Raw genomic sequence first — 16,606 nt, 5'->3', positions numbered from 1 at the left:
CTATGTCATCCAGTTCAGAATGGCTACCAACGAGAATATAAACAACAGATGCTGGGGAGGATGTAATACAAACAAGCCTTTATACACTGTTGGTGGCATTACAAATTATTATAGGCACTATGGAAGTCATTACGAAGGTCCTCTGACAAGTGAAAAACACAGGTACCAGAAGATCCTTCTATCATACTCTTGAATGTACACCTGAAAGAATCTAACTTGATATACAATAGAGATGACTGTTCATATTTATTTATTGCAGCACTCTTCATGAGATCCAAGTTATGGATGCAGCCTAGGTGTGTATCAACAGATAAATGGGTAAGGAAAATATAGAAACACAAAATGATCGCCTATTTCAGCCTTTCTGAAATGATGTCATTTTCAGGAAAATTGATAGAACTTGAAATCATTCTATTAAGGAAAATAAAGATAATATAAAGACTCAAGAAGACAAATATTCCATGTTTTCTCTTATAAGTAGAATCTAGATTTAATAAAGAGCACATGAAAAATGAACGGAGACTATTTTGGAAGAAAAAGAATAGCAAGAGGGGAGAGTGGGGCAGAAGAGTGAGAAGAGTGAGTACTGGGCAGAAGAAATGAGAATGAGTAAATACAGTCACAGTATATTAGATACTTAAAATGATGTGTTATAGTGAAACCCATTAAATATGATTTTAAAATTTAATAGTCAAAAGTAAAAGAAGCATATTAGATGCATAAAATAATTAAAACTACCATATATTAATATTACATAAATTATGAAAATACCAGTATATACTAAAAAAGAAATAAATATGCATCTATACACATCAAGTCAAGAAATACACCAAACAACATAATAAAAGGAGAGGGTTGGAAAAAATAGAAAAAAATCCAGACAGCTTGCTTCCAGAGCTCAGACTTTAATCACTACATGGATAATGTATTTATTCATCCTACCAATATCCAGTTTTTGCTCTCCATATATATTGGAGGTGGTGTGGATTCTGTGAAGTAGAAAATAAGCGAGAGCCTTCTGACTAACTTAAGTCTCTAACACAGCAAGTATGTTAAAACTGAGAACCAGATTGCATTAGAAAGACAGAGTGAGCCACAAACCTAGCATAGAAGAGGTTTTAATTTTTTGGTATGATGAAAAATAAAAATAAATATGTAATAAAATTTTAATTTCACATTATTTAGCCAAAATATTGTCACTTCAATATTCAGAATATACAAAAAATTATTACTGAATTCATTTTTTTACATATATTAAAATTTTACAACCTAGTATGTATTCAGTGAAGCACATCTTAATTCACACCATCACATTTTAATAACACATGTGGCTTGCAGCCTCCGATGAACCCCAGCATAAATAGCCCCACAGAGAGAGAAGGGGCTTAGTGAAGAAGGGGATCAGAACTGCAAAATAGTGGCAGAAGACTAGAAAGATATGAAGAAAGGCTCAAAATCTTTGGCCATGAAGGAAATGTAAATCAAACCAACTTTGAAATTCTACCTCACTCCACTTAGAATGCCCATGATAAAGAAATCTAGTAACAGATGCTGGCGGGATGTGGCCAGGAGGCATTGCTATTACACTGTTGGTGGGAGTGCAAACTCATTCAACCACTGTGGAAAGCAGTATGGTGATTCCAGTATGGAGCTCCCCTTTGACCCAGCAATTCCACGCCTTGGCATTGACTCAAACGTCCAGAAACAAGAACATGCTAAAGCCACTAGCACAACGATGTTCCTTAAAGCACTATTTACCATAGTGAAGATAAGGAACCAACCCTGATGCCATTCAGTAGATTATCAGATGAAGAAGATGTGGTACTTTAATGAAGAAAAGGGGGGAAAACAAGGTGATTGGGAGGGGGTAAGGGGAAGGAAATGGGGACAAAAACATGAGAGGGGTATCAATGTATGAGAATAATGCACCTACTACCTGGGGAATGTAACTGTAACCCCTTTATACATTATCCCAACAAAGAAAGAAAGAAAGAAGTGTAATGTCATCAAGATAACAGCATGAGGCTTGAAGAGGAGAGTAGGCTAGATTCGAGTCTCTGTGTCCATATATATGAGTCACCTGGGAAAAGTTAAAAAATGTTTGCTCTATTCTTTTGAAATGTAGTTTCCTTTATCTTTCAAGGTCTGAATCTTGAATGCAATGTCTCTATAATAAATAATTGATTTTTAAATCTTGTTAGCAAAACATTGTTTTTGTTAGTGATCTTTTCATCATGCCTGGTTTACTTTACCAGAGCAAATTAAGCCTGAAGCCATCTGAGATATAATTGGCTGTGATACTAGCTTCCAGTAATGTTCATTCAGTATGTGAACGAATGGAATTTCACCTATGCAAATAGCACATATGCATAATCAGCTTTGACACACGATTAAAAGGAAGGTCTTTTCCTTGGAGTTGGCTCAGTTTATTTAAGAAGACTTTGACTTAAATTCTAAGTTATTACTTTAGCTCTCAGAACAGTTACAATGGAATGTAATGATCTGATTCCAAATCATAATCCCTTCCCCTACATAACCTTAGAATCCAAAAAGTATGTGATAAAAGGTCATACAAAGTGAGTGTTGACCAGTATAAGGAATGATCTGATCTCTGTAGGATTTTTCTTTCAAATTTGTAACACATTCAAGATCAAGTTAACTATGAAATTTCATAAGCTGAAGAACCTGGCAACAATTGGGTCATAAAATTTTTTGACCCATAAGCCTTAACTAATTGCTGCACTCAAATTGAACTGTCTCCCTTGATAACTAAGAAATATTCATTATTAGCTGTAAAATCTTCAAAAGAACTTTACCTTTGTTTTAAAGCCTTGTTAAAACTTTGAGTTCTTTGCAGCCTAGTACTGATATATTTTATCTTAAAAATTTAGAATAATTAGTATGAAAACATTAATTTTTACCTTGCTACATAAATTTAATCATACTGAATTATATTAGAGTGACACTCAAGACTTATTTTCTAATCTGAAATTTCTAATTGTTGTAATTCCATGCTTTAAAAAGAGCATAAAATTATTACGTAATTATTATGTATTATACAAGGCAGCTGGCTTTATATGAATTCAGAGACCTGAGAGTTCAGATATGAGCAAATAAATAAACTAAAATTTGGGAATGCAGTTTTGCCATATCAAAAACTTTTCTGTCTTTTTTATTCTCATCCTTGCAGTCCCGTGGCTCATTTGTTCTCATTTGAAACACATCAACTGAGGCTTTTCACTTAAAGAAGTAAGTTAGACATTGGGGGAGAGAAAGGAAAGGAAAAGAGTGAGTGCATCAAAAAAGAAGAAAAGCAAAATGTTACACACATAATTATAACACAATTTAGAATAGACTGAACAACTCCCCACCCCAAATAAAGATGACTCATAATAAATGTGACAAAGAAATTCAGAGAAAGAAAAACTCCTACAAAGATTCAGAAATTTACTTATTGACACTGGCTGTCAAAAATGTGGAAAAGTCTCAGGCATTTTATCCTAGAATTAGATACCCTTGTAATCTTAGCTAACTGGGAAGTATAGATAGGATCCAAGTTCAGTTAGAGCCAGACAAAAAAATTTTCTTCTTGGAAAACATTTCGAATGAATTGTAAGGGTAGCTGACAGGAAGCAATTGCAAAGTAATTGTAGATCCAGTGGCAAACTAACACAAGCTGAAGCCACTAGTCTTTGTGCCACTGGAATTTTAATCTCAAAACCCAGCTTTGTGAGACAAGCAAGTGGATAATGTCAACGATGGCACAAATTTCTAATCTGACCAGAGTGAGAAATAGGAGGGTGAATGAACAGCTGCTCTAAGGGAAGAAGATGTGGTTTCCACAAACAAATCTGACAACCCAGCCATTATCCTCTTTACATTGCTGACCAGAAAGACAAGCTGAACTAAAAAGGGGGCCTAAAAGGAGAATAGAGACAAGACATTCAACATAATACTGAAAGACCAGTGGTATTCATACTCTTCCTTATTAGGGACAACTAAGCTTCAAACAACTCCCTATATAGGCCTATGCTAGGTTGCAGCTAATGGTTTTCTTCCATTATTAAACAAATGATAGCACAATTTACTATTTCATAGAACATTAAATGTGCCTACTGATACTTATTGGAAGTAAAAATACCAGAATACTTAACCCTAATTTTCTTTTTCACAAAAAATGTCTAGTATTTTGCATATAGAAGGATGTTCTGTTTGTTGAAAGGATATTGAACTATTCTAGAAACTCATTTTTTCAAGGAATCGTAAGATAGATTTACTGTATCATTTAACCATGTCGAAAATCGTTTTCTCTACCTCTCTAAATTTATTCATTCCTCTAAGTTATGTCTAAACTCACCTCAACCATGAAACATACTCTAGATGATCTGCTGAACTTATTTGGCATTAAGCCTTTATTGGTATTTATTTAGTGATGTACCTCAATCTCTACTTGATTTTATTATCTTTCATAATATAGATTTTCACTCATTTTTCCAACCTTTAAAGGTCTTGCACATATGATAGGTTAATGAATGACTGAAGAATTAATACTTGGACAATAGTTTTGTTTATTGAGGAAATCCTATGTGCCAGACTGCAATTTCTAAGCACTTTATACTTGCTGCCGTTTAACCCTGTGCAACAGAGATTTTACCTAAGGCAAGGTAAAAAAAAAATAAGCACCTAGTTCCAGGTTATATAAGTTTCTGGTTATGTCGCAGCCATGAATTCAGATCCTAAATTCTGGGGATTACTGCTCACAAGCATCTATAGTACATGCTCTGATTCGCTCTCCGCATTGTAGAGTGGAGAGGAGGCAATGGCAGAATAAAGTTTGGAGCATTGACTTTGGAATCATGTACATCTGGTATCACATTAGTCATAATTCTCAAGTTTTTCAGTAGAATCCTTGGGCTCTCCTAGCAGAGATTTGCAATAGAGAAAAACCTTGATACGTAAGGCCATATAGTATGACGCTAAATGAAAGGACCTCTAGGATATAGAAACAAAAGCCATATAACGAATGATTGTTGTCCTTAATGTACTATGTTGTCTCTCATCTCCTTTGCTGTCCCTTGGTTATCTCATATTGTTACAGTATCTCACTTTGTTACCTGATCTATCAGATATATTTGTATTTGGTTATTTGAAATTGAATAGGGAAGGGGGGAAAACAAGATGGGGGTGGGGGTAGGGGGAGGGAAATGGGGATCAAGACATGTGAAAGGGTATCAATGTATGTGAATTATAATGCACTTCATATCTGACAAATATCATGTAACCCTTCTATTAATTACAATAAAAAGTATGAAAAAAAAGATGATAATTTTGTCACCAAAAAATTCATTTATCTCAAATACTAAATTGTATTTCTTTTCTTCTTTTCTCCATTTTTGTTGTTTTTCCTGTGTTACCCATGACAGTCTCCAACCCCAAATTCAAGCAATCTTTCTGCCCCAGCATTCTAAGCATACTGACCTGCAAATATTTCTTAGTCTGATATTTTGAAGTCATTATTAAGAGAAAACCATAGCTTCTTCTGTATGGTGAATACTCATCTGCTTTTTTTGAAATGTGTATAGTACGTTATTTGTTGTTTACAGTGGTCAAAATGTCTAATTAAACAAACACACGCATAAGAAAGAAAAGTGCTTTTGAAAAAGAGATGAATCATTTATTTGTTTTAAATAATATTTTTTCTGAGAATTGCATATAAAGATGAATAAAGTAACTCCCTGAAAACTGTATTTTAGGGGAAAGAAAGGGTAAGGAGGGATTAATTTGATTAAAATATATGCATGTGTGAAATACCACAGGGAAATTCCTTTGTACAAAAAAAATGACTGGAAAACAAAGTAGGCCTTATTTAAGATTAGTGCCAGTTGGAGCAGGGAGGACAAATGGAAAAGGTAAAGGAGGGCAAATAGAGCAAACATCTTTTATATACACATATGAAAATAGAACAGTGAAACCTATTGAAACTTCTTAATGAAGGAGAAGATACACAAGAAAGAGAAAAGGACAAATTTAAATAGGATACATGATATGTGTATATGGAAATATTACAATGAAATTCCCTTGTACCACTAATATATACTCACACATGTTTTAAAGATATAATTTCTAAAATTAGAATAAGAAACAATAGATGCTAAATGCATTGAAGAAGAGGTAAGAGTAGTTGTACAAGAAACATGCTTACAGCTGTTTTACTGTTTGTATAAAGTAACATGCCTGATGTCAGCACTGAGTTCATAGCTAGAGACAATAATCATTTTATTGTAGTGGATTTTTGTGTGTAGAATTTAAGGATAGGACCTATTTTTTCCTGGGGGGGGTGTCTATATCTTATTCATAGTATCTGCTTAGGTTGTCTCAAGAAAGACTAGGGTTGCTTGCAGTTGGCAAGCCTTTGAACAGCATATTTATAATTGAGATCCAGGATGTACCAGTAAGTGTAGCTTTAAATTAATTTAATTTTTCCTTTACATCTTCTGAATTATGGATATAAGAGTAACTTAAAAATCTGTTTATGGCCCTGATACTTTTAGCTGTAGCAGTTACAGCTAAATAATTTGAATGTGTATGTCTGACAGCTACAACCAAATGGCATAAATTATTAGTTTTATTTTTCAGAAAATCTGCCTGCAAATGACATATGCAAATTTTACAGGATAAAGGGAAAAAATTTCAAAATATTAATTGAGACTCAGTAGGAAGTGATGTAGAATATAAGAAGGCTAGTTTACTAGTTTGAATTTTGCTCTTGATAAATATCACTAAATTAAAATGATGACTCCTATATTTTCCCTACATTAAATTATCTTGGATCGTAATTGGTTTCACATATTATAATTCTGCCTAATAATATTACTTTTGCCTTTCAAGCAAAGAGTAGGTGTCATTAAATTAGTATTGCCTTGAGAAGGCATGCATTGCTAATGTTAGTGAGTGCATAATACATACTGAAGTAGACAAAAATAAATATACTGATACAGGAGACTCACTATAGGTTTCATTGGGCTATTTAACTCATCCACATTTGTTTCTGCTTGATGTAGTAGAATTGCCTGGAAACTCATTCTATTTCCCTTTGGTATATTGTTTGCAATTGAAAAATAAATAAAAACATAAAGTATTGGAGAGTCTATTTAGGAAAACAAATCAACCAATCTGCCTTTAATGTTAAAAATGAGCTATGTGATTTTTTAAAATTGAAAAAACAGTTCAATTGATACTTAAAGACATCAGAGCTAGCTGGGTGCTAGTGGCTCATGCCTGTAATCCTAGCTAATCAGGAGGCTGATATCTGAAGATCACAGTTCAAAGACAGCCTGGGCACAACAGTCTACGAGAACTTTATCTCCAATTAACCACCAGAAAACTGAATGTGATGGTGTGGATCAAGGAGCAGAGCAATAGCATTGAGCTGAAGAGTTCAGGAACAGCACCCAGGCCCAGATTTCAAATCCCAGGACCAACAAAAAAAATATGGGGCCTAATAAAATCTATTTGTCACCATTCATCAGTGAGACTATTTACCTCCAAGACTCATTGGTGGTTTGAACTATACTCAACTAAGAATTTTGAATATTTTCAGATCTCAGCCGAATAGAAATGTTCAGTGTTAGGTGGAAAATATGACTATCACTAAAATGTATATTCAATGACTTGCCTAAACTTGTGATTGTTTACTTCCACATACTTGCTTTTCCTTCTAAGAGTCAATCCTTTTATATAGAGAAATTAGCTGTGGGAAATTATGTGTGTGGGAAATTGTAAACATAATCATTCCCAAATATTTACACTAAATTATAGTAGGGTTATCAGTGTATCTAGCTTAAACAATCTAAAAATATTTAATTTTAATAATTACATTGCATAATATATCTATTTACATAAAATTAAGTCGATGTACAACTGATTATTTATTGTATACATATACTATGTATTTCTAGCAAAAATTGTTCATTATTGTGTTTTGTCTCTCTAAGTATATATAAATTAGTCATGACAACTTGCAAAACAAGTGAATTGCATCAGTTAAGAACTGGATTAGAACTAAGTATCCAAACTTTTCTTAGTTGTTTGCATTTTTAGACACATGGTCTTGATGAAAGCACTTGTTTCTCTGAGAATCACTTTACTCATTTTCAGAAATAAAGTAAAAAATGTTACTTTCCCAGATCTTGCTGTTGAGAACAAATGAAATAAAGCATATTACTTTTTAATAAATGCACAAATTAAGACAGTGGGCCACACATAAATAAGCTTGTCAGTCATATTTTTTAATTCCTGAAATAAAGAAAATTTCTACAAAAGATTCATTGAACTCTACTCCTTATCTTATGCTGCTATTTTATGGTTTGGTCAAAAACGCCCAAGAATTCCTTGTGTGTAAGTGTTAAAATCCTTGACACAGATTCTGCTTTGATCACTTTATGGACAAGTTTTTTCTTCTTTTGGTTGTTGTTGTTTGTTTGTTTGTTTTTGCCAGTTTGGGGCTTGAGCTCAAGGCTGGAGCACTGTTCTTGGGCTTTCTCAAAGCTAGAGTCCTACCACTGGAGGCACAGCACCACTTCTGGCTTTTTCTGTGTACATGATACTGAGGAATAGAACCCTAGTCTTCGTGAGTGCTAGACAAGCACCCTGTTACTAGGCCAAATTCCTAGCTGTATAAACAAGTTTTATGCATAGAGTGAATGAAAGCAAGAAGAAAAGAGCAAAACATAACTGAAATTTACCAAGCATCTGTGTGTGGGGGCTATATGTTAACACCCATCATCTCCTTTAGTTCTCTCAAGCTCATAACAAACCTCTGCAGATCAGTGTGAGTAAAATCCATGCTCTAGAACTAAAATGTCTGATTTACATCACAGATCTCTCACGTCCAAATTGTGAGACACCAAACTTGTGATTTAACCTAAGTTCACTGCAGTTTTTCTACCAGAGAGAGATACCTACTGATGCTATAAACAAAATTGTTTATCACTTCATAGGGTTTCCATGAGGATTCAATAAGTAACTACCTAAAAAATCCTTCAAACAGTGCCTGGCATGTAGTGAACAGTATAATCATTGCTAACAGGTTTGTGAAGAAATTATTAAATGTTAACTCAGAAAATTGCAACTCATTAAGTAATTTTCCAAAGATTCCACCAAAGTGAAAAAGTAGATTATTTGAATCAGATCCACTTCCATTTATGGTTTCAAAACTTAAATCGGTAAGTACCCCCATACTGAGTTATATGGATTCTGTTGAAGCTATGGAAGATGGATTAGGTCTCTGTCATAGAATCACAAATCACTAAGCATGTGATCTGGATATATCTGTGCTTTAAATTATATCATCCATTTCCACCACTGGAAACTTCTCATTAGCATGTTTTATGTAATCCTGTCTGTCATTTTATTGTTTCTCTCTTTCTGCCTGTTTTTTTAATCGTGTGTGTGTGTGTGCGTGTGTGCGTGTGTGTGCGTGTGTGTGTGTGTGTGCGTGTGTGTGTGTGCGTGTGTGTGCGTGTGTGTGCGTGTGTGTGCGTGTGTGTGTGTGTGCGTGTGTGTGCGTGTGTGTGTGTGCGTGTGTGTGTGTGTGTGTGTGTGTGCATGTGTGTGTGTGTTCCTCTTCTCTCACTATTTTATCTCCCTCATCATGATCTTGCAAAGTGACTTTGCTTCTCTTTCACTAGTCAACCTTTTCCAGGGTGTATCTTCAAGACTCCTACTGCCACTCTCAAAAAGCTTATCAAAGTCTTCATAGGTCTTTATATAAGAAAAATGGTCCAAACTGTTAAAACTTTCCCAGCTATTTAAATGATTATTTTGCTTCTCTGCTTTCAAAATCTAGGGTATTTTCTCATTACAGTGAGGATGAAATGGTAATTTCTTTAAGATCCTTTAACCTGTGTTTTAGCTGGTTTTTTTTTAAATGTAACTCTTAATGTAGCTTGAACTTAGGGCCTTGGCACTGTCCCTGAGCTATTTTGGGTAAGGACACCATATACCACTTAAGCCATACAATCACTTCCAGATTTTTGGTGGTTAATTGGAGGTAAGAGTCACAAGGACTTTCTTGCCCAGGCTGCCTTTGAACTTTGATCATGGTAATTCAACCTCCAGAGTATCTAGGACTAACTCTACTTTTCCCAATTTTTGTCACTAAAAGCAAAAATGTTTAAAAAAAACTTAATTGTACAAAATATTAGAATATTTCTTTATAAACTTATACTTTGTGAACCAGTATATAACGATAAAATTGCCTTTCACTAAAACCCTACGTAAAGCTAGATTTTATCAAATTATACATAATTATTGTTGGTGAAAATTATATCTCATGGTTATCTCAATGTTTTACATTGTATTATTATATAAATTCATAAATATGTATACCTTTCAGTTTATGTCAATGAAAAATGTCATCCTACATATGACACAAATTCAATAACCATGCTTTTCAGAAAATAAAATTAAAATGACAAGTGCTAAATAGAGGTATTAGATTGTAAAAACTGACTTTGTTGAAAATTCAATCTTTTGAAAGCCTCAGAAGCAATTTGAATTTTTATACATGTATATGCAATAGTAATAAAAATAGAGGAATTGTCTTCCTGCTAAGATAAACTACAAAATAAATGTAAAGAAATATTTAAAAATTCATAAAATTCTCAGGCCAGTAGTTTGGCCTGGTGGTAGAGTGCTTGCCTAGCATGCACAAATACTCGGGTTTGGTACCACATACATAAAAAAAAAAGCTGGAAGTGGTGCTGAGGCTCAAGTGGTAGAGCTCTAGCTTTGAGAAAGTCCAAGGAGAGTGCTCAGGCCCTGAGCTCAAGCCCAGGACTGGCAAAAAATAAAAATAAAAAATAATTGCATAAAATTCTCATTAGGACCCACAATCAAAGGGGCTCAAGCTTATATGTAAGTTTATCAGTTTTGATGAGGATAATGGGGAACAAAGTAATGGTCTGACAAAAGCTGAACAAATGTAGCAGTGATATTTGATTGTATGTTGAAAATGAACTATGCAACTGGTGGAAGAGGCAGCTGGGAGAGAAAAACTAGGAGAAAATAAGAGAGTGACACCTTTCAAAAAGAAATGTACTCATTTTCTGACTTATGTAACTGTAACCTTCTCTGTACATCACCTTTACAATAACCATAAAAAATTAAAAAAATAAAAAGGAGTACGTGTTACAGTTTGATATGAAATGTCCTCCCAAAAGGTTTACATACTGGAGGCTTGGACCTAAATGCAAGTAGTGTTCAGATATTATTGGATCATAAAAGTTCTGATTTTTGAATTGGGATGCTGGTTCTAACTTGCACCATCTTGGCGATTGATGGATAGAGAATTGAGTTTAACTGGGGCCATCTTGTCTTCAGGGTGGAGGAAAGGGAAGCCCTGCTTCCCAGGTGATAGGTATTCCTGAGTTCCCAGAAGCAGGGGCGGGAATTTGGAAGATAGTTTATGGACTTATCAGTCCTATGCTTTGAACTTGGGATTTCCCCATGACCTTGCCCTCTGACCCGGATCAGCTCAGAGGCCATTAGGCCAAGTCTCATGTCTCCTGTCTCTTCTCCAGTGAACAGGTCATCCCACTTCAGCTCTCCACTGGAGCTGGCCTGATTTGTTGGTATTGTTTTTCTGTTATTTCTTTCCTCTCCCGCTCTCATAGATCAGTTTTCTAATGGTGCTTAGTGTAGTGGTGGGTCTGTAGGACTTTAGGACAGAAGTCTGCCTGCAGATGCTGGCTTACTAATAAAGACTCACAGTTCAAACTCTCAAAATGTGATTACTTTGTGTCTTGATGACTGGACTTACCATGCAACAATTTTGTATGTGTATTGATTCATTGGTGGATTTATAATTTGATAGCACTAGTGATGGGATATCACATTAGTGTTGTTGTACTGTGAGAAAACATCTACCACATGGCCAAAATGGCTCTGCTTAGATTCAGTATCCGTCCTTCATCAGGTAGGACCAGGCTGGGAAAAGCAGTTAACAAACATGCCTTTTAAAAGATCTATCTTGTCCTCTGCCTCATATCTCTACTCATTTTTTCTTCCTATCTTCTGTCCTTTTTAGTTCTCTCCTCTCTACACTTCTCTTTCATTTTCTTCTCCTTTTCTTATTTCATATCTTCTTTTCTTTCTTCTCTTCTCCTTTATGAAATTTTGATGGCGAGCTAAAGTAAATTCTTCCTCCACTACAACTGTGTCTCTTGGGGTCTCTGACAAAGGATGATGACCACATATTCATTAGCAGATTGCATGTTTATTGGCTAACATTAGAACATGGATATATCATAACCTGTTGATCCATTACATGATAGAGGCATATCACATACTGGAGAGAAGATAGAAATTCAGACTCTACAAATGATCTCATTCTGACATTCCTAGTGTCCCTGGCATACCTGGTATGATAGATTTATGAAGTCACTCCCAGGATAGAAGTCCAGAAATGGTGTATCATTTTGAGAAAACGTGTTGGGATCATTAGCGGTGATGAGGTTGTGAGGATGTCTGTGGTAATCAATCTTTTCTATCACATCTGGCAAAGTATCTCCCTGGAATCTCTTTTAAGGGGTATTTTGGGTCATAATTTGGGATGCGGCAGTGCCAGGCTGGATGGAATTGTTGCTTTTAGGCCTGTGGTAAAGCTGCACAGCTCAACAGAAAACCATGACACAGCACAAGTCGTGCATCTCAAGGCCTCTAAGTGAAAAGGATGGGGAGAGACCAGTGCTCAACATTCCCCTACCCAAGCATACCTCCTGTGGGCTAAAAACCTAGTAGGTCCCACTTATGGAGAGGAGGGTGCCATTCACTCCATGCTTATAACCTAACTTTCCCACTGAGATCTGACTGCTGTAATCACATTGGTGATTAGTATATGGAAATTTAGGTTTATGCAATATTCAGAGGATAACACCTACGTGATAAACTTATTTATAAACTACTTTTCCTTTGTCTTTATATACCCTCACTCCAGTAAAACATAATGTTGACTGAGAGAACAGAATTCCTGCTTGAATCACTGCTAAATTCTAACCTCTGACAAAGAGTTTGACACAGAGTATGTATTCAATACATCCTGGACAACTTCATTATACTGTGGTTGCTTAGAAATTTGATAATCAGCTTGATTAGTGAGGAGTTCCTCATGGACGCTTGTATTTTGTTTAAATTTTATAACTCTAGCACCTATTTTGCTCCTGATGTATGCTATATATTTGAAAATCCACAGGAGAATATGTCGGAAATGAACTTTACAACTTGGGAGGGGGTGGGGGAAGGGACAGTGGGAGAAAAACATGGGAAAGGGTAACAATGTTCAAGAAGTAATGTACTCACTACCTTACGAAAGTAACTGGAACCCCTCTATACATCATCCTGATAATAATTAAGCATAATCAACCTGAGTTTCTGTTTAGAATATATTGATCCATGTATTCAAATAACTTGAAATTACATTTTATCGAGCAGTTGATAGATTTAGAAATATCTCCCATTTAAAATATGATATAAAAATCAATGTTAATAAAGTCTTTAATAATATATACATATATGTATATAAAGAAATATCTCGCATGATAAATATAAGGTTTAGAATGACATAGAACTTGTCTTCTAATGTCACTGGAACTGATAACATGTATTCTAGGTTTTTTTCATATATTTTTTATTGTAATTAATAGAAGGGTTACATGATATTTGACAGATGGTGCAAAAATTCCCATACATTGATACCCTTTCACATTTCCCTCCCCCACCCCCACTCCTCATCTTGTTTTCCACCATTCCCTATTCAATTTCAAATAACTAAATACAAATATATCCGATATATCAGGTAACAAAGTGAGATACTGTAACAATATGAGATAACCAAGGGACAGCAAAAGAGATGAGAGATAACATAGTACCTTAAAGGCAACAATCATTCATTATATGGCTTTTGTTTCTATATCCTAGAGATCCTTTCATTTAGTGTCCTACTATATGGCCTTTTGTATCAAGGTTTTGCTCTACTGCAAATCTCTGCTAGGAGAGCCCAAGGTTTCTACTGATTATGACAAATGAGGGAAACCATTGAGCCTAAGTTCCTTTGAGTCTGGCTTACTTCACTTAATATGATCTTTTCTAAGTCTTTCCATTTCCTAACAAATGGGGCAATGTCATTCTTTCTGACAGCAGCATAGAATTCCATTGTGTATAAATACCACCTCTTGCTGATCCATTCATCAACTGAGGGACATCTGGGTTGGTTCCATATCTTTGCTATGGTAAATAGTGCTGCAATGAATATCATTGTGCTAGTGGATTTAGTATGTCCTTGTTTCTGGATGGTTGGGTAAATGCCTAGTAGTGGAATTGCTGGGTCATAGGGGAGTTCTATGTTTAGCCTTTTGAGGCACTGCCACACTGCTTTCCATAATGGTTGAACGAGTTTGCACTCCCACCAACAGTGTAGTAGTGATCCCTCCTGGCCACATCCCCGCCAGCATCTGTTGTCATTCGTTTTCCTGATCCTGGCCATTCTAACTGGAGTGAGGTGGAATCTTAGAGTTGTTTTGATTTGCATTTCTTTTATGACCAGAGATGTTGAGCATTTCTTCATGTGTCTATAGGCCATTTTTGTTTCTCTGCTCTGATTCAGAAGAGCCTTTGTCTCCCAGCCACTCCGCGGCAGAGCTCCACGCTCTCTTTTTGAGCTGGTAGTCTTCCTTTTTTTCCCTCTCTGCCTGAGTTCTCTGTGGTCCTAAAGCTTACTTAGGATCAATTTCTGTTAGGGGACTGTCTCCTGCACTGCCAGTACATGAATCTTGGCAGGAGCTCAGTATGTCTCACCCTGAACCGCCGCCATCTTCCGCTGATCTCTCCTGGATTCTAGTTTTAAACTAGCAAGAGCTATCCAATTTCATAGGTGTTATCAGAAACAATGAGGTGCCCATTATTTAAAGTATCTAAGAAGATGTGGAAATGTGATAGAGAAAACTTCATCATGTTCCATGTTGACATAAATATCTGAGGTTTAGGACTATTATTTTCCTAGATAAGAGAAAAATAATATATTATTTTGGTCTTTGTAAAGCAATTTGACAAAGCATCTTCTGGAAGATTATCTATGTTTTTCACCAGACGGTTGTGTTTTCAGCTAGTAATTAGATTGCTTTATAATTTACAGGTAATTTTTCACATAATCCTCCCTGGAAAGATTCTTTATAATGGTTGATGAAGAGTTATTACCAAATTTATATGAAAGAAGACAGATGTATATAGAGCTTAAATTATCTGTCTAAAGTTGTACATGTGGTAATAGATAGAACTAGAATTTGAACTCAGAATATAACTCCTTCTTGTTCGAAGCTGGCTAACTTAAAACTCAATTTCACTTTTATTATTAGTTAGAAAAAAATCACAACCACCTTTCTAAGTACTAATGCAGATTTTCTCTTGCAGAGGACTTCAACAAGCAGAAATTTATAATTGAAAAGGAGTTCAAGTGATATGATCAGGAGCATACAAACATTAAGAAGTAGGATTAAGTTTGGAATACATGGTTGTGGTACCCCAAGTTGATATTTGCACCCACATAATCTAACAATTATTTCTGAAAAATTACAATGATGGCTTTATGTCCCTGGCCAGGAAAGATTTGTAAATAATATGCTAGTGATGTTAGATTATGAATATTAAAATATTAGGAAATTCCATAAGGTTTTGTTCAACAGCAACAATAAAAACTTTGAGTGACCCTATAAGAAGACACAATAAATAATTGCTTTTATTACAGAACCCTATAAACATTATTAAAACTCCTTATAGTAGGTAATAAATAAGAGCAAATGAATGCTTGATTTATAGCAATTACAGTACAGATGAGTTGATTTCATGTGCTGAACTGTAATGAAGATAATAGCTCATAAACACATGGGAACAAGGCACTCAGTGAAATATGAGCTGATTTACATGATCCCTGTCCCTTGAGTAACCTGTATTTGGCTATTATAAAATGAACTGAGAATGATTTGGACTAAGTAGTACCAAGCTACCATAATATAATCTTTGTGGTTAATTTTATTTTCAACACTAAAAATATTTTCCTGATTACAAAATATGTGACCTCCCTCCCTCATTTGTAACATATAGGGACACACAACTGCAAAGGAACATTTACATATGACCTCCAGGATTTTTTTCTCTGAAAAATTGTCATTATTCCATTTCATTCATAAGAAATGTAATATAAAATTTCTATCTTTCAGCTTCAGGATGTGCTATATTATTTCATAATAACCCTTCTAAGAATCTATTTGGAGCATAATTCTGAAACAGTATACTGGAATTTCTAAACAAATGAGAGAGAGAGAGAGAGACAGAGAGAGACAGAGACAGAGACAGAGAGACAGAAAGAGAGAGAGAATGTATGCATGTATGTGTGTGTGACTTAATTTATTCAAAAAAACTCTTGTTAATATTTGAGACACTAAGACATTTCTAAAAAATCTTTCCTTTAGCATTTTGTTTTTTTTACTGTTTGACTGTCTCCTTTGACTCCTCCCAATAGAAGACCACACCAAACTAGTAACAATGTACATGA

The 16,606-nt window shown here is 35.0% G+C and overlaps 1 long non-coding RNA gene across 1 annotated transcript in view; it reads right to left on the bottom strand.

Moving 5' to 3' along the window:
- The window catches only part of LOC150056116 (uncharacterized), a 145,556-nt gene that overhangs the window by 83,640 nt on the left and 45,310 nt on the right, over nucleotides 1-16,606 (bottom strand). The window lies entirely within an intron of this gene.

This window comes from Megascapheus bottae, chromosome 12 (assembly GCF_031878675.1).
Source record: "Megascapheus bottae isolate mThoBot1 chromosome 12, mThoBot2.hap1, whole genome shotgun sequence".
NCBI lineage: Eukaryota > Metazoa > Chordata > Mammalia > Rodentia > Geomyidae > Megascapheus > Megascapheus bottae.
The sequence above is the reverse complement of the archived record's forward strand: the minus strand, read 5'-3'. Positions and strand labels throughout refer to the sequence as shown.